The sequence below is a fragment of the Psittacula echo genome (genome assembly GCF_963264785.1).
Source record: "Psittacula echo genome assembly, chromosome: 3".
NCBI classification, from domain to species: domain Eukaryota; kingdom Metazoa; phylum Chordata; class Aves; order Psittaciformes; family Psittacidae; genus Psittacula; species Psittacula echo.
Genome location: NC_137736.1, coordinates 62,434,538 through 62,453,048, shown reverse-complemented (window position 1 = coordinate 62,453,048; position 18,511 = coordinate 62,434,538).

Below are 18,511 nucleotides of genomic sequence, written 5' to 3'. Positions count from 1 at the left end.
CCTGCTACTCTGTGACTGGCTTTCCCCACTCACCTGTGGGGAGGTGAGTTAAGAAGGATGACGGAAATCCTGTGCTCCTTTAAAGGAGATGCATTTCCAGGCAGGAAGGAAAACAGCAGTTTGCAGTCTCCTTGCGGGCCAAGAGCAATGGGAAAAGAGTCAAGGAGCTCCAAAGAGCCTTTCCCTTTCTTTTCCACTCCTGGTGAAGTGCAACTCAGAAGGTGATGCTCACTCTTCTTTTCTGCACCTTAGGCATGGAGCCATACCTCCATGGATTTCTCCAATGCTGCTTGGCAGAAAGCTGCAATCAGAGTAATCCGATTGACCTACAGCCTACTGTAGGTTGATCCAGACAATGAGGCCAGCTGGGTTATCTCAGCAGTCTGTACTCAGGCTGTGGGTTATGACACCTCATACTGACGCAGTGACCTGGGTCAAGCTTATCTCTATGTGGGGCAGATCTTCACCTGCTTCTTCTCAACTTTTGCTCTCCTGGTGAGGTGAGGTGACCAGGAGAGGCATTTCTGGCTGGCCATTAGCAGCAGGATGTTTGCCAGCTCCTTGTCACCTCCTAACACCACAGAAGTGCCAGATCAAATTTGAGAATCTGGCCTATTATTTTTTGACTATTGTCCCTAGGATAGAAGAGTGCCCTCTTCACTTGTCAGCAACTCAGAGGTCACAAGTTGGCTGGTTTACCAAACATGAGAACAATTTGCCAACAGCAGGGACTTACACCCTAAAAGGAGAGAACGTGCTTTTAGCTGGCAGCTTCCTCACCACCCCAAACAAAGAGGAGATACGGGGTATCAGTAGCTGCTTTTAAGTTGTCTGGAGTGCTAACTTGTTTCTGAATTTTAGGCTGTCTTTTAAGTCTTGCTTGTCTATTGCTAACTGTGCAGTGAGCTAATACTTCTTAAGAGCTGTTATCAGTCACCCACACTGCCCCGTCTGGAAAACAGATGTGAAATTTTGGTGGCCCAATTCTTATTCTACTGCATTGGTGGGATCTTGCCGCCAATGACAAAGGACAAAGAATTAAGGACACATCACTTTGCTGTGCATTCTCAGATTTCAGCAGTCTAAAACCTGCTGAAATCTGAATCTAAACGTGCTGAAAGGGCTTAGATTTCTTTCATTTCAAAATATTGTAGTGCCAGCTACATCTTATGTGAATATAGAGACAAAAGTTCTTATATATCTCTAATGGTAACTTACTATATTCTAATTGCATAATCTTCCTTTCCCCATAGACAGCAGCTACAGAACTCAGAAAGACATGCTAGTAGTAGATGAAGGAGATTTGGAAGTTATCCGAAGGTGTGGAGGAGGGGAGAGAAGGTTTAAGATGGACCAAAAGGAATTGCACCCTCTTCCTTCCTCACTGCTCACACTCATGTCTCTGCAGCCCTTCCATTGGACCCCCCTAACACTTTGCAACACTCTTCCACTAAAGAGATGCATAAGGTGGGAAGGGAACTTAAAAGACACTGAAATGTTGCCCTCAGTTGGGATTCATGCTGAGAACAGTCCTTGGCCCTTGCATTCTATAGCACATTTTGGCAGCGGGGCAGGGGTGGGGCTTGGCCACATGAAGTTCATGGAGTTACAGCAGGAACACTTTTATTCTAATTAAGGCAATAAGCTGAGTGTGGTTGTTTAGGGTGTTTGTGGGAAGATCAACCAGCCCTGATACAAGGGCCTGCAAGTTAAGGAGTTCCTTTAGCTGCCCACACAGAGGTGGCTTGTGTGCTAGGCAATGCCCTGGGGTAGTCCAGGCAGCCATAACAGCACTGGTCACCTCCAGCTCCTGTGTCCCCCCTCCTGACCCATACAGCCGTCTCAAGACCCCAGGGTATACCTAATGGCGCTAGACAGCTCCCCGTAGGCAACTGCCTGGAGCCCTTGGGGGCTGAGACTAATATAGTCTCTTTTTCTAGGAAAGAATAAGCTGCTGCAGAGGACAATCAAGCATCTAAGGGATGTCAGATGAATTGCCTGCTAGAGGTTCATGTTTCACTTCTTTGGTAATGCCCACAGGCTTTAGAATTACAATTTTCTTGTATCTTGCATAAAGTGAGACAAATGCCACTTAGGCTGCAGCAGCACATGGTGCAGGCAGAGCGGACTGCAGTCATTTTTTTAGAAATTTCTTTTGGGATCAAGTCTCAAATCAAAACTATTTACAAACCTCCGTTTATCCTCTTTTTCCATTCACACATTACCTTTCTATTTTTGTGCTTCTCTCTCAAGTTCCCCTTTTAACGACTGCCAAAAGGACAGCTATTGATACCATGTGCCTTTCCTTGGCTGCTTCCTGATGCTCCACGTGTAGCCCCCAGGTGTGATTTCCAGGAGGTGAAGAGAGAGAAAATGTTGGCGTGCGGGTGAGCAGGCGAGCATACGCTTTACAACAACACCAAGATGCTGAAAAGCAGGACCTGCAATGCTGATCATATCACTGCAGCGTTGTGGGAGACACCTCACAGCACGGCAGACACATGCTGTTTGAGTCTCTTTGCCCTCTGCAAGGTAGTGGGTGTAACGTTTTACATCTCTGTCTCACTCAGATATGAAGGACGAGCAGCCTAACAAGGTCAAGTTTGTTAGAGGCATGCGTATTTCCATCTGCTCAGGCGGACGGCAAAGTGCCTGGCACAAAGCAAGACACTCTAAAAAGGAATTGTTTAAGAAGGAGTGTCTAGGTAAAGCTAGGAAGACGAGTGGTGGTTAGATACCATGCGTTCAGACAGGCAGAGATAGAATCATAGAATCATAGAATAGTTAGGGTTGGAAAGGACCTTAAGATCATCTAGTTCCAACCCCCCTGCCATGGGCAGGGACACCTCACACTAAACCATGTCACCCAAGGCTCTGTCCAACCTGGACTTGAACACCGACAAGGATGGAGCATTCACAACCTCCTTGGGCAACCCATTCCAGTGCCTCACCACCCTCTCAGTAAAGAATTTCTTCCTTATATCCAATCTAAACTTCCCCTGTTTAAGTTTTAACCCGTTACCCCTTGTCCTATCACTACAGTCCCTGATGAATAGTCCATCAAATCAAAGCCTTGTGTATTTATCAAGCAAAGCAGCAAAACCTACTTTTGATTTTCAAAATCCTTCCAGATGTGTTGCTTTAAAAGGCACTGTTAGCAAAGTGGCAGAGGAGATGTGTGAGCCTTAGCAGTGATGTACCTCCAAAGCTGAAAGTTCGCTTCTTCACTCCTAGTGCAGAACCAGCACTGTCAAATGGTTCGTGGCTACTGCTGAGCCTTTGCTAAACTTGAACGAGCATTGTTTCATCTGGTGAGTCTTAGATGGGATATCCACAAAGACATAATGCTAGTTTAGGTTGCAAATTGAGTTTCTTTCGTAGTAGATAAAGATAGAAAAAACCTCTTTGCCTTTGAGGTGCTAAGGCACAGTCTGAGGAAACTCAATTCTGAACACCATTTACTCTAAATCCCTTTTGGATGAAAGCTATAGCTTTACTTGTTTCATATCCTGGACTCAAGGATCTTCAGAGCACGGAGGTTTCAAAACCTAGTATTTTACAAAATCTGGTATCTTGAATCTACCATGATAATAGAAATGAAGATGCCTGTTAGGTTCAATGTTAAAAACATTTTATTTCCTTAAATATTATTTTAGCTAAACATGTTAACAGACTGTTTGTATATGCTTTGATTAGGCATGGGGATTGCAAAGGAATAGAGAAAAGTGGTGTGTCTAAAGAACTAATTTATTTTTTCATTTTTCTCTTTTCAGGCTTTCAGCAGCATTTAGTAATTAGGATGGAAAGGACATGAAAGTAGCAAAAAGGGAAGGCACAGATGAAATTTTCCTGTGAGCCATCATGAGGATGTGTTGTGTGATGATAGTTAAAGGTAGATTTTATTGCATCCTTTTTTGATTTTGCTCAAGTTTAAGGAAATGGCATTTTTCTCTGTTGGCACCTGAGAAATGCAGCTCTCATTTGAATTCACAATGTCATTTTGAATCAACAGCTAGTACCTTCCCATAGAATGCTTTCTGCAAATTTTGCAGATTTGGAATTTTCTAAGAATGCCTATATCAAAAATACTCACTAAACTCAACCAGTGCTTGCCAAGACTGTTGTCTGAACTGCAGACAAGAGGAGATGTTCCTGCTTCTGGGGCCAAGATCCCTCTTCTCCCTGCCTGCCTTCAACGCTGATGTCTCAGTGAAGAGGAGCAGCATGCCCCAAAAAAAGATGCTTGGCTGTTAGATGTTAGATTAATGGTCAGTGGTATCAGAAGGGAGCCCACCAACACAGCAGCAGAAATCCAGAGAAAGCCAGGCCGTCTGCTAGGAAGTGGCTAGGGGACACCTACATGGCTGGACACAAGCAGATGGACCATGCGGTGATGGCTCACGTGCAACAATGACTCGGCCACACTCGCACTGCTGGGATGGATGAGCAGAGACGCTGGTACATCAGTAGGGGTCTGAGCAAGACACAGCAAGCAAGTCCACACAGTGCTAGCACCACCATCCACATATCCTAGCTCAGTCTCTGCTGCCATGAGCACCTCTGCACTTGGGGACTGGAGACAATGGGTGGCAATCAGAGTAACAGGCAGCTGGGCTGGAAGGCGCTTATGTGGACGTGTATGTGTCCAGCCTAGGGACATTCCCAATGGGTTCCTGCAGCCTTGGGACTGCTGGGAGCCATCACAGGCACTGCAGGAGGGGTGCAGAGCAGCAGCTATGGGGGAAGCCTCATGCCAACCAAAATATACATTTGGCTTAAGAGCCAAGAAAATTGGCCAACACTACTTAAATAATGCACTGTATCATCCTACCAAGGGTTTTCCTGGAAATCCTTTTCAGAATCCCAGATGATTCCCAGAGAGCTTTAGTTGCCGTCATCGGTGTAGGCTGACAATAGGCAGGTTGCTAAAAATTGAACATGGCATAAAATTTCAGCTATGCCAGAAGCAAGATGACATTCTCTAAAATTAAGAGCAAACACTGTCTCACACATACAGCCAGAAAAATTAAGAGCTACTTAACTTGCTTTCTGCAGATGCTAGGCTATGGATATCAGTGATAGCAAACTCTTAATTTCTGGGAATGGCTCCTAAAGCCAATGTTTATCTTTTACTTAGCTTAATTAATAGCTAATGACAGACACATGATGGTAGATAACTACCACACACCTTAATCAATGTCAAACCCTTACACAGTTCCTCCTGATTTGTTTGGCTCACTTGAAGAGGACTATCAGCAGCAATTCATCACCTCTGAAGAGGGGCTGATAGGCAGCAGCTCAGCTCCTGGGGAAGGACAGCGAAGTTTGGCTCTGCATGAGCAGCCCTGAGGTCAGCAGCAGTAGTCGGGAAGGCATTTCTGGGGTCAAAGTCCCCTGCTGTTGTATTGGGGGAATCAGTGTAAGATACAGGGGAACAGCACATCAGATTCTGTCTCCAGGATGAACTCAGTGAAAAGAGACAGGTTTACTCCACTCTCTTTTCCATAGGATTGCAGGCACTTCAGGAGGAGGCACACCATTCTGGACTCACCTTTTATTTGTTTGACATTTAGCAACCAGAGGTCTACTAGAATAAGTAAACTTATTCATAAACATTTTCAGAGACCATGATGACCAGAAGAATAGGCTAGGCCCAAAGTGGTACGCTGTTCTGGACTGAGTTGGTCAGGATGTGGAAGGAGATAGCTATCCCCTGATGCCAGAGGTCCTGAATCTGGTCTGCACAAAGCCATTTCACAGTTTAATGGTAGCTCTCTATGTTGCTGATGTATGAAAGCATGAGATATTGAAGGTGTAAATAACAAGCATTAACATCCTTCAACTGGCTAACAGGGAAACTTTAAAGCAAGGATTAATGTTCATTAATAAGTCTCATAATTACTCTTCAGGATTAAATATGTATATGTATTTCAGGTGAAATAAGGATCTTATTACAACGCACATGTAGCAGGAGTCTTCTTTTGAGCTCTCCTGTTTATTTTAGTCAATTGGCCACCTTCCCACACCAGATAATGCTGATCTGAGGTGTAAATTGTGGGGTCTATGTGGTGTTAGAAGTGTGCCAGACAAGGAACTCTTTTGAGGGAAAAACCCACGAACATGAGTCATGCTCAAAATTCTCTGGACACCTCCATTAACCTGCCATACTGTTTTTGTTCTGGTGTCTTGGGAGTGGATGGTTGCGAGCACAGAGACGTAGCCTGAAACCTTCTGGCCATGGCTACTTTCCATGGTGCAGGCAGCTTACTGTGGTACCACAGATTTTCTTTCTGTGGCCACTCTAGCTAGAAGATCCTCTGCCAACCTCCACAGCTTCACCAGTGTTTTCCAATGCCATGCCTCCATGTAACTTGTTCTGCTACGTTTACTGGTGGGAGCACACGCTGAACCAAGCAAGGGAACTCGTGTTATATTATTATTATTTTAAGAGCATTTTTAGGTGCTTCGGTTCCCTCAGTACAAACACAGGTGGAGCTCTATCAGCCCAGCTGAGCCAGCTGTGCTCTGTATTGCAGTAGCAGGGGTGAGCTCACTGGGGGCTCGGGCAGGACACAGTGGGCATCGCTGACAATAGTATGGCCATAGGGAGAGTTATCCATGGGAACACATACCACACTGAAAAGATTGACTAGATTTACCACCTGTGGATGTTGCTTTGCGAAGGGAACCTGTGGCTGAGCAGAAGAATCGATTTAGGAGACTGGAAAAAGGCAAATTGGTTACCTCTGGAAAACCTCCTCAAAGCTTTCCTTTTGGGGAAACGGAGATAGACTAAATAGGGGTGTCTAGGCTTGCACAAATAAGATATACAAGCCTTTCAGGTAGCAAGCCCTAGCAGTATGTCTTCATGCAAAGGGAAGGTGTGATGCTTATATGAGCCTTCACACCTGTACTTGCTTCATCCAGCCAGCTTCTTACAGAAACAGGGAAGACTGTGATTTAGAGTACAGCTTCATCTAGAGTGCATCCTTGGAGAAATTAAGCATTAGCAGTCCATCTAACCTTCAGGCTACCTTGTACCTACACTGTTTATCTTCATGTGAGACAAACTGAGCTAACAAATGCCACAATCACACTTCCACTGCATTCTTTTTTAATGACAATTTAACCGATCCCTTTTTCTTTATTTGTTAGGCATGGAAAGTGATTGATCCCTCAGGCACATTGTCACTGGGAGTACTCAAAGCTGCATATCTGGATGCAGAAGGTAGGCAACTGAGGCAGTGGGACAGTATGACAGATTACTATAGACAGACTATGTTACCGCTGCCAGCTTAAGTGGTGCCTGTTGGCCCAGAATAAGACAGATGTAGCCTGACAGGTTAGACCAAGGTCACAGGTAGCCTCCTGCAAGCTCTTTCATTTGTCTCTGGTGGTGAAGTTGTTCTATCATGATTTTCAAATGCCATATGTGACCTGCTATACATCTCAGGTCTCCTCACACTCTGGCTCCCTGTCATGTGCCTGCAGCTATAACTTCAGGTTTAAAGTGCTGAAGAGCTGTAACAGGCATTTCTGTGACACACACCACATACATGTGTCTGAAAGCCTGGGCCCCAAAGCTGTTTATTTATAGGCTACTAGACATACTTAGCTCCTATTTCTGAAACAGGCACTTCCCCATCACATTTGTGACCAATGTGACCCATGCTCAGCTCACGCAGCTTAGGTTTTCTGCTCTCTTGTGCCACTCCTTAACAGAAGACCTACAGTGGTAGAACCAAAATATGCTTCTCCAGCAGGGAAGAACTATGAGCAAAAGTTAGCTCTTGTACAGGAGAGAGATTTGTTAAGGCAGGGACCCAGCCATCAGCAGTAGGTGGCTGACCATAACATCCAGCCCTGGGAAAGAAGGGACCTTGCAGACAGGAGCAGAGGTGTACAGTGCACAGCAAATAAGTAGATCAAGGAGAGGTGTGTAAGAAAGGCCCTGAGCAGAGGCTTTGGGGGTTTTATAGATCATTGTTTTGGACTGATGGTACAGAGACCATGTCTCCGGATCAAAAGGAAAATAATCTCAGACCAGCTCCAAACCTCCCTCAGGTATTCCATTATTTTCAATGAACTTCAGTGAAATGAAGGAAAAAGCAAAAATAGAATACAAAGCACTGAAACAGCCCACGTAATTCTCCAGATACACGCTGCCTCACAGCTACAATTCCCCAAGCCAACCCGTTTCACCCACAAGCAAACAAGTGGCAAAGATCAACCTTTTTCCAAGTGTGCGGGTAAAAATCCTGCTGCCTCCTTTCACTCTGCCTGGCAGACTGGACAGTGTGATCATCCCTGTGAATGAGTCACTTCACCCAGACCTGGCAGGGACAGCCCCAGGCATCACGCTTGCTCCCTGCCTGCACGCTGCCATGCCTCAGGAGGGTTACAGAAGAGAGGGGTGCAGGCGGCTCTCTCTGCAAGAGCCGTGTTAGCCACCTTTCCGCATGCTTATAAAATGGTCTCAGCTCCAGGGAGATAGTCAATGTAGAGCTAATGGCTGGTGAAAAACGCAGACTTTATATCCAAAGTATGACATCTTGTACTGTGTGGACTGACAGCTCACATAAGGTAAAAACACGTTTTAAAATCACCTAAGCATGTAGGTGGAAGTGGTTTAATTTCTTTCAAAGTAAAACATACTGAAGGGTGCCAGGGTTCCCCAGTAAAAGTCTAAAACCCCCAGCAGAGGCCTGAGAGTTGTTAAATCACCTTTAACCATGATGCATGCCTACAGGTGAGGGGTAGACATGGCAGTGCTTCTGTGACAGAGGAGGCAGGATCATGCTCCCCACCCCAGACTGGGCTGAAGTGTGCAGGAGCATCCTACAGGATGCCAGGAGCATCACCTGGCTGTAGAGAGCCACCTCCCTCTGCTCTGAAAGGAAAAGGTCTGGGCCAAATGTGAACACCTCAGTGGTTCCATTCAATTGCATTTTCCAGACCACCCCAAACTTGCACCTGAGTCCTTAGGCTGCGAATCAGTAACTCAAGGAGACAAAAAGTTTGAGTCGTACTGGGAAGCGGCTTCCAGTGTATGAAATCAATTTCACTGAAACTGATCCCTAAACTCTGAGCATGTGCTTAGGATGGTCAGGGAAAGATTCAAACATATGTGAATGTCCATCCTGTCTGAGGCACGAAGGGGAATGGCTTTAAGCTCAAAGAGGGGAGATTTAAATTAGATACTAGGAAAAGATTCTTCACTCTGGGGGCAGTGAGTCTCTAGCACAGGTAGCCCAGAGAAGCTGTGGCTGCCCCATCCCTGGCAGTGTTCAAGGCCAGGTTGGACGGGGCTTTGAGCAACCTGGTCTAGTGAAAGGTGTCCCTGCCTATGGCAGGGGGTTGGAACCAGATGATCTTTAAGGTTCCTTCCAGCCCAAACCAATCTATAATTCTATGTATAGTTCTTGGAGGTGAGCACAGGTTTAGTTCTCTTCCTGGGGCTGTGGGGCTATGGGCCCTAAAGCCAGAGTCTGGGAGCTGCTCCCAGAGTGTGAGCATAGATCCAGGTACCAAGAATATAGTGGGCCCTTTGTCCTGCACACCAAAGACATTTCCTCCCACCTCCCTCATCCTCACCCCAACTGCTAGGACCTCTTCCCCACTGTGACAGGGGAAAAGTGCAGGCTTAATATCAGAGAGAGGATGGAGAAGGAAGACCCATGACAGCAATAACCTCCATGGGGAAATGTCTGTCCCTAGTGAAGTCTGTCCATCTGATGGCTACACTGTTACCTACAAAACCCCCACTGCATGTGGCTGCATGACACAAAATCCAGCTCCAGCTCAAGGGAGACGAGCTGAAGAGGACAGCAGTGACACAGATGCAGAAGGAGGGCACTCTTGCAGGGAGCCAGTTTGGTAAGCTTGTAGCACTGTTTTCCTGTTAAATCCCAATTAACTCAGGCTTAAAGGCTCAGCCCAGGCAAGTGTGTGATATAGAAGGACTCCTCGAGGCAACTCAGGTAAACTATACGCTTTATAACTTCTGCTTTTAGTGTCTTCTTTTTAAGAGCCTGTTAATTTAGCATATAAGTCACATCTTTTAATATAGGAAAAGAGGTGAGTTTGAATTAAAAAATGCCTGGAAATTCAGGTTTTGGTTACTATTCTTCCTTTGTACTTCTAATTAAGAGCAGGCTATTAATGGCAGCTCAGAAATTCCTGAGTAATACAGTTTAAGCTGGATGCTTTAAACCGTTTAAACATAAAGGACCAGATTCTCCTTTATACAAAGGCACTAACGTGACAGAAAATAATATTTAAATCCTCTTTCAGACTTAAATGTTTTCATTAGGAGCAATTTTTATAGTTTCTAATCCAGTCTGATCTTGCAAAAGATGGTTTACTGCATTTAGTACAAAGTATTTACAGGATAACAGATAAAGTGAATAAGTCATTTTGCCAGCTATTAGAAAATACTTAATAATTCCAGTTGGAGCACTCAGCTGTAAGAGCTGCTGCTTTCCATTTCAGTGAACTTTCTGTTACAGAGAGGAAAGAAATGATTCCTCCACATGGCTGAGCATCAGGTTTCTTTGAGCACGAAAGCTGGCTTGTAAAGGGTCGGTGTTTATTGTTGCTTGTTTCCGTCAGGAGTGTTTTCTGACATGTAAATAACCTGCCATCCACTAGCAGCTTTAAGCAGCTCTGCTTTGAAACCTTCTTCTATGAGCCCTTGTCAGCCCATCCCAGCATGTGCACAGATTAGCTCCATTTTAGGAGGCAGTCTGTAGTTTCTTTGGTGCAGTGCAGCTACAGCAGTGTGAACAGCACTGAGTGGCAAAAGGGAAAAAGTGGAAAAGGTATCTGTGGGTCACAGGCTGGGTCTCCTGCCCTTCTTCATCTCTGAATTCAGCTCTGAAGACAATCTCTGCTAACTCAGAAGAACCCAAGGGGTTGATTTTCAGCTAAAGGCTGACCTCTCTTTTTCTGAACTAGTCTTTACAGCCAATGGCTGGTTTTTAGTCTTGTTTTGTTTTAGCAGTGCTCATTCTTTAAACAAGTGAGGTTGTCCTTATACTTTCCGGTAAACTGAATGGTTTTCTGGGCTCCACAGGCTGTACATGGTGCTTGAGTTAACTCACTCAGATGTTTAAGCCGTAGCATCTACAAGCCCCCAGCTGGTACCCTACCTTGTGTACATGTGTACATCTGACTTTACATCCCAGGAAATAAAATGGTTGCATTGCACAACCAAACTTACACCATGAAAAATCCACTTAGGTGAATGGCAGCTCAGGGATAACCTCAAGCTGAAGCCAGAGTCTCCCTCTGTATTTAAAATACCTAGGGACAACACTGCTTTTACACTCACTCAACAGAGAGGGGTGGGCCCAGGACTCCCCTCAGCCTGTCAAGTTGCTGCGATGGCAAGGCTCGCCCATGTGGCAGCCTTGCTGCAGGACCCAGCTTATAAAGTCACCCTTTGTCCCAGCTCCCAGTGCTCCTGCTGCTGACATGCCACATCTAGCAACCAATCTGGATGATAAAAAAAGCAAAAACCAGATCAAATTTTGAAGAAAAAAGCTTCTTTATTTCAGCCTAGCGGGGAGGTAGTTTGTCAGTAAGAATCAGCAGCCAAAACCAGGGCAAGGCAATAGTTGTCTAAGCCATCTGATAATAGTAAACTAAAAGATGCCTGACAGATGATGCATTAAAACTGTCCAGTCTGTAATCTGGAGTGAAGGGAGAGAGAGAAGAGAAAGGCCAAAAAGGCAGGAAGAAGAGGACTTACACCCGTTGGAGCTTTGCCCTGGATGGAACAGGACAGGCTTGACCCTCTTTTTTGGGTAGCCATGCATGTCCCTGCTCCATAGAGGCTCTGCAGTAAAACATATCTTACCAGGGAGCACAGGCAGCAATCCCCAGGTCCCTGCACTCCAGCCACACCTGCGCAACAAGCAATACTTCTGCCATGTCACCATTCATCTATGCAAAAAGATCTAAGGGGATGTTTTGGGGGACAGCTAATGTTACGGTACTTTTCTGAAAAGCAATCTGCCCATGGCAGCATTGCATAGTTGAACACCAAGCTCCCATAAATAATTAGTAAGGCAAATCTTCACCTTGCCTTTTATCTTTGTCACAGTGACTGGAATGCACCCTGCTACCATCTGTGATTATAATTCATGCGTCAGTAAAACCACAAGGTATGCTTTTTGCACGGCTGATGTCCATCCTCCACCCTTCAGCACTGCCCATAAATCTCCTTTTTATCCAAAGATGCTAGGACGCACTGGCAAAATCTGAAGACTCGCCAAGTATTTGCTTGAAATATTAATATATTGTTAAAACCAGGAGCTTTTCACAAAAGACCTATCTGACATTTCTAAGGAGTGTCTGGTGAGCTAGAGTATCTGGAAAATGTCTGTTGTGAGCGTGATGGAAGAAGTGGTTCAGAATAGTCTTTTGCAGTAGGAAACAGTTTCAGCAAGGACCTTGCTTCCTTAGAAGGGGAGATGCTGATAGAAGCTAACCTAAAACAGCTGTATTTATTGCCATCTTTAGGCGTTTTGATATTAATAGCTAGTGATATCTTGATAACAACGATAACAATAATAAATCGATGGAGATTGGGCTGCCCACAGCAGGCTCACTGCCCCACAGTCTCTCCTGCTTGTTTACTGTGCTGTACAGTATCCCTAAAAGTGACTGCATATTAAAGACATAAAAGACAAAAACCATCTCTGCATATTTTTAAGACCCACTGCAAAGTCTGTGTAGCTATGAAAACATGTACAGCCAAAGTACTGAAATAATAACTGAAAAACACGAACCCCCTCAGGCAATCCAAACCAAGAGCCTTTCCTTGTGTACACAGACTTGATCCTAAACAAAGCCAGGGAGACTGCTTAGGGCAGAGGCTTTTTTGTGCCATGGCACTATAGAAAACCAGGCCGTTCCCCAAGGGATTGACACCATTTCCACAGGTATCTCACTGGTCTGGGTAGACCTACAGGCTGATAATATGTTTTTATCCTGACAATTGTTAAGGCGCCTGAAATTGCTTGATATTATGAAATACCTAGTTCAGTGTGGTCCTCTATAATGCTGCCAGCTGGTTGGGAAATTATAGTACCCCAGTGCATATTCTTAGGGAATAGGCCTTTTTTTCACCTCTGCCACAATAATGCAGGTGTAGTTAAGCCATCCACCCAGAAATCATGATTACTTTTTCCGAAATGGCCAGCATTAACGCTGTAGTGAGAAAAGGACAATGATTCTTCTGTTGTACAATACAGAGGTCATGACAGCCCAGAGTCTAATAGCAGATAAGCGAAGATGTAAGGTGACTAAGGACTAGCTCTAGATCAGACTCATTTTCTTGAGTGCCGTGATGTGCTTATATGGGCAGCTTTCAAAATAACTGGTGCCAAGAAGAGGAATTTTGACAAACTGTCGTGGAAAAATCCTAATCTCTTCTTGCTTATCTTGGCGTGTCTCCACCTGTGGTGCCACCACTGGTCACCCTCTCTGACCCCCTATGGCACAGCTGGCCAGATGTGCTTCATCCCTTTCGTCTTTACCATACCATGGGGAAGGGGAGAAGATCCTTATGAGGAACAGCTGAGGGAACTGGGGCTGTTTAGCCTGGAGAAGAGAAGGATCAGGAAAAACCTTACTGTTTTCCATGAGGAGGTTGTAGCAAGGTGCATACTGGTTTCTTCTCCCAAGTAACAAGCAATGGAACAAGAGGAAATGGCCTCAAGTTGCACAAGGGAGGTTTAGATTGGTTATTGGGGAAAACTTCTTTCCAACCATTTAGGTTGGAAAGAATTCTATGAATATTGCATGGATGCTATGGGTCCATAAAAGCAAGCTAACGTCTGTCAGAAATGGTATGTCTGCAGCTGATCCGGCCCAGGGGCAGAGGATTCAGCCCTGCTTTTCTATGAGTCTCTGGTATTCAGTGAGTCCCATAGTCAGGAGGAGGAAAGCTGGAGGAAGCCACAGAGACACCAAATTTTCAGGAAGCTGTAACAGCTTTGAGAAAAAAAGTTAATGAAAAAAAAGAGCTTTGGGGAAACGTGAGAAGTATCAGAAATTTGAATTTTGAAACTTGCCTGGGGCGCCACTTCTGTAATAATCAAGCTACAATAAAGAGTATTGGTTTGACGTAGGGTTATCCTTACAGCTATGTAATGTTCATTTTCACTAGAAAATGGTGCTAAGTGTGTGGGGTTTGCTACAAGATTTAGTGCCTTTGTGAAAGAGCCTAGTGAGAGGCTTTGGCAAATGTTGTTCTGAGCTGTGCCTGGCACAAATTGTACCAAACAGAGCTTATAAAATCACTGGTAAGTCCTTAGCCTTCACCTCAGCTATTTGCAAAGTAAGGTCTGGGAAGCAGAGCTGGTCTAACTCGCAGTAGTTTGAATGAATCAGAGGCTTTAAAACAGTTCTCATCACCTCAGCCTCTACCACTCTGTATGTCTGCATGTAGGACTACTTTTATGGCCAGATTCTTACCTGCCTTTCTAATAGCCTTGGTGTAAGAGCTCATATCAGCAGGGACTCAAGTCTGCAAAAGTTTATCTGTCTGTTGCACAAGCCAATGTCCCATCTATTAGGCTGCAGCTGAAAATTTGCTATCTAAGGTTGTTTGCATATCAGACAATGGAATTAAAAGCTAGCTGTCTAAAGTACAAATGGCCTCAGTCATTTGAACGGTGTGGTGGCTATTTGCAAAGATCATGTAGAGTTCTCCAGCCCAAACTGAAGCAGATGGTACGCTACCAGAAACCTATGGTGTTACCAGGAAAAGTGTTATATGGTTACAGAACCACCTTCACAGGGCTCTGTGTGAAATTATGCAGTCAGGGACCAGGATAAGGACCATCCCTGTGATGTGCAACTCCATTGCCAAAGGCAACTTCATTGCTAGGACAGAGTCAGTCCCATCCTCCTTTCTGAGAAGAGGTTCAACTGCCATGTCATGACAGAGGCTTGTTTGTGTGCTGGAGAAACAGGGAAAGGGAGAGGACTACTTAGAGTGCTAACGCGCAACATTTATAGGATGTACGTTTTCACCTTGAGTGTAAGGCAGGATACCCACACTTCCTACCACACTGCATTCAGGGCTTGACTCAAAGACCTTGAAAACTTCCCATTGACTTCACTGGAGTTTGGATCATACCTAAAGCTACCCAACAGCCTGAAATGGGGAAAAGATAAACTGCATTTTTCACCTGGAAAGATCCAGGAAAATAGCTCCAGCAGAGGGAAGTGGGATATTGTGGTGTTTTGGGTTTTGTTGGGGTTCTGTTTTTTGTTGCTTGGTTCAGTTTTTCTTCCCCACAGCAGCTGTAGGGAATAATTAAATTAAAATTAATTAAATTAATTAATGAATTATATAAACATATAAATAATTACATTAAAAATAAGCCTGGCTTATTTTTAATGATGCATTTTTCTTGTTGAGAATGTTAGGGAGAACAGCCACAGGACCTTTGGCCACAGGGCCCGGCAGACAGCTGAAATGAAGCAGTAGGATATCCTGCAGAAAAATGCATTCCATGATCCAGCCAGGACTCCCACAGGGCCAGGGAGAACAGGACGGTATTGCAGAGCTGTGCTCAGATGTCCTCTCACCAGTGCCATGCTGGGCAGAGGCTGCCATGGGGGGCAGAAGGGGACGAGCACCCTATTCAACAGGAGGGTTTACAAACCCACTGCAGTCCTTGTGACTAACCCAGGGGTTGGTGAACAATACCCAGGAAAGACAGAGGCTTGATTTTAACATAAGCCATGCTTCTGTTTAGCCTGGGCCTGGTCCAAAGTCAGTCTTAATGCTCTGCTTTGTGTTTTGGCTGAACTAAGCTTTGCTTTTCCATTTCTGAGAAAGCCCAGAGAGCAAGCTCCTGGTGTGAAAGCCCTATCAGCCAGGCTGCTGATGCGAAACAAAAGCCTTATGTTTGTTTCCTTTCACATCCTTTTGGGTTAGATGCAATTTAACAGGAACAGACATTCTAAAAATAGCATCTTCAAAACAGTTGGAAAATCAAGATTTTTACTTTTTAATGATTACCTTAAGCAGCCCTGCTTTATGATCTGGCCTTAGAACTAACATCACACAACCAATCACCCTCATAAACAAAACAGTTTTCACACCTTGCTAGTTTTAAGATAGAGTGCCTTTTAATGTCTTTTCTGCTAATTAGCAGCGATAACTTCCTAGTCTCTTGACAGAGGTTCTTTTTAATGTATGTCAATAAACCCACCAAGCATTATGGTCTTTTATTCAAAGAGTGTTGATAAGGGATAAGCAAACATAATGGCACTAATTTCTCCCCACAAATGGCCACCTCCAAACATCAGCCCTGCTGTGTCACCCACCTGCCTGGTCAGGAGCTGGCAGGAGGGGCTGAAGACGGGGAGACCCTTCAGTAGGACTCCAGTGGCCGGGAGGATGGAGCAGAAAGTTATTGCTATGGCCCAGTCACAGGTTTCTGTGCAGCTAAAGCAAAGTGCGAAGCCCAGAGGAAACCATGCAGCACCCAGGATACAGTGGATTAATAAACCCGGTGGCTTTTTCAGAGGCAGAGCATGCTGTGCAGCTGCTGCAGTGCTGCCTTACAGCTCTCCTCTTTCTTACAGGAGAGCTCTGAGACATCTGCCAATAAACATAATGCCAGAAAAGAAAAAAAGCCATTTGAGTACAAATAAAAGCAACCAAAGCCTCCGTAACTGTGGTTAGTCTCAAAGCATCTCTGTGATCAGGGTGTTGCCAACAGTAAGTCCAGCTCTTGCACTCTCCGTCTTACAAATAGCTGTGCTCAAGCAGTATCAAGTACTGGCTGGGCTAATATCAACAGTGGGTATTAAGGGAATACACATAAGCATGCTAAAGAGTAATAAATGATCCGGAACACACCCTTGCATGCCCATTTTAGAATAAACATTTACAGTCTCAGTTCTTCAGCAGTCCACAACAGGGACAGCCTAATGCCATAATGCTGGGATTTGTCAGCTTGGATTGAACTCAACATAGACCTTTCTATGCAAGCTGTCTCATTATTCCTAGCTAACACAATCATCTGTGCTCATATTTTCCATGCCATCTCAGTACAACACTCAGACATTTCAAACTGATAGTTTAATTAAATTGTGGCAACCGTAGTTATTTCAGCTGCAGGAGTATCTGAGGGAGAGATAAATGTGGCACTTGTGTTCAGGGAAGGGGATAGGCTCTGTTCTGTGTGAAGATGAGGCTTTCAGCAGGCTGAATTTCATTAGCATTCGAATCCTCTAGAAATCATGCTCCTTTCACACATTTCAAGTTGTATGCTTCAAGATGGAAACCATCAAGATCTTGTTTTACACACGTAATGAGAGCTGGAGATCCACCTATTCCTCTGCTTTAGAAGTATTTTTGTGTGGTTTAGACGTCCTCCATGCAGCCAGATTGGCCTTTACTTTTACTAGCCACCCAAAGACCAGCATTAGATTTCTATGTTTCAAGTTATGTGACTAAATAGCAACCACAGCAAGCAGTAAGACCAGCAAGGATCAATAACAGACTGAGGCATCCTGGTGACCTGAGCAATGAAAATAGGGCCCACTGAATCAGCAATACCGTCCATCAAAGGAGAAGAATTATACCATTACTGATGTAAAACAGCCCATGGTAGGACAGCCAAATGGGTCAGACAGCCATGCACGGGAAAGGCAGATACTGCTTAAAATGATGCAGGATTTAACAGGAAGAAGAATTTGAGAACTGTATAAAATTTCTTATAGAAGGTTTTCAGGGGGCTGTGGGATTGTGTGGGTCTCAGTAAGGGATGCTTATGAGAAGGAGGAGGCATTCAGTAACAAAGGCATCAATATGACTTGGAGGGGTAATAAACATGAGGAAATAGAGGGGGAAAGGAGATAAAACGGCCCAGTTCAGTGTACATTTGCTTGACGGAGTCCTGTGCTTCATCACCACTGACTGGAATGGGTTGCCCAAGGAAGTTGTGAATCATAGAATAGTTAGGGTTGTAAAGGATCTTAGATCATCTAGTTCCAATCCCCCTGCCATGAGCAGGACCACTACACGCTGAACCATGTCACTCAAGACTCCGTCCAGCCTGGCCTTGAGCACTGCCATGGATGGAGCATTCACAGCTTCCCTGGGCAGCCACTCTACTGCCTCACCACCCTAACAGTAAAGAACTTCTTTATATCTTACCTAAACTTTCCCTGTTTAAGTTTGAACCCTACCGCTACAGTCCCTGATGAAGAGTCCCTCTCCAGCATTCCTGTAGGCTCCCTTCAAATACTGGAAGGCTGCTATGAGGTCTCCACGCAGCCTTCTCTTCTCCAGGCTGAACAGCCCCAACTTTCTCAGCCTATCTTCATACGGGAGGTGTTCCAGTCCCCTTATCATCCTTGTGGCCCTCCTGTGGACTTGTTCCAACAGTTCCATGTCCTTTTTATGTTGAGGACACCAGAACTGCACACAATACTCCAAGTGAGATCTCACGAGAGTAGAGTAGAGGGGCAGGATCAC